General features: G+C 25.1%; 1 protein-coding gene across 2 annotated transcripts in view; it reads right to left on the bottom strand.

The window, feature by feature from the left end:
* Positions 1-1,041, bottom strand: part of LOC100168899 (tRNA selenocysteine 1-associated protein 1-like) — an 8,520-nt gene that overhangs the window by 4,979 nt on the left and 2,500 nt on the right. The window lies entirely within an intron of this gene.

Here is a 1,041-nt window from a genome sequence, read left to right as displayed (position 1 = left end):
GGGATTTTTACGCAAAATCTGTTTTCAAAAAAATAGATTTTGGTTTTTAGTGCAACTCTTAAACAAATGACCGTAGGTACATGACATTTAGACAAAATATTTATACTAGCATTTTCTATACACCATTACATTTTCCAAATATTTTGACTTATTTTGAGCTCTTTACGAACATTTTCAGTTTCCATTTTTTTTTTCTATAAATATCAATAAAATTTTATTTGTTGGTTGAAAAAGCTTGAAAGTTTAATAGAAGGCTTCTAGTATATTGTTACAAAGGCAGATGAAGAAAATAAGTTTGTCTTTCTTTATCAAAAAAAAAAAATGTTTTCAAGCAAATCAAATAAAATTTTTATGAGCGTTTGAATTTTATATTTTTACAAGATTGGATATTCGGATTGAATTTCTCACGTAGTGGATGTTGTTATTTCGTTGTAATTCAAAAATGAATAAAGTTGTACATACATGGCAATGTCATTTAATTTTCATATTTTCATTCTGTATACAAGATACAATTTTGAAAATATTTTGACTCTTTTTGAGCTGTTTACGGACATTGTCAGTTTTCAATTGTATTGGTATTTTTTTCTATAAATATCATAAAAATGTATTTGTTGGGTAAAAAAGAGAGAACATTTTTTGTAAGGCTCCTGATATATTGTTCCAATAACAGTTGAAAAACATTGTAGAAATACATAGGCACAATTTTTTTTTGTTATCATTTAAAGTTTGATTTTTTGAAAAAAATTATCAAATTTCAAATTTAATCATTATTTTGTAGTTAAAAATGTATAGCATTTTCAATTTTTATACCTACCTAAAAGTTAAAAATTTAAAACAAGATTCCACGTAAATAGGTTATATATAAATTATTTTTCTTCACAATAATATAATCAAATATACTTAGTTATATCATAGGCTTACTGAAAGTCTTTGCTCGGAATCGTTTTTCTTATGCAATGATATTATATAATTGAATTCAAATTTAACACCATCCATTACAGTGACCCACTTGTAACCTACCATACAGCAGAGCAACACCCA

The sequence above is a fragment of the Acyrthosiphon pisum genome, chromosome X (assembly GCF_005508785.2).
Source record: "Acyrthosiphon pisum isolate AL4f chromosome X, pea_aphid_22Mar2018_4r6ur, whole genome shotgun sequence".
Taxonomy (NCBI): domain Eukaryota; kingdom Metazoa; phylum Arthropoda; class Insecta; order Hemiptera; family Aphididae; genus Acyrthosiphon; species Acyrthosiphon pisum.
Note: the sequence above shows the minus strand (reverse complement) of the source record. Positions and strands in the feature narration are given on the sequence as shown.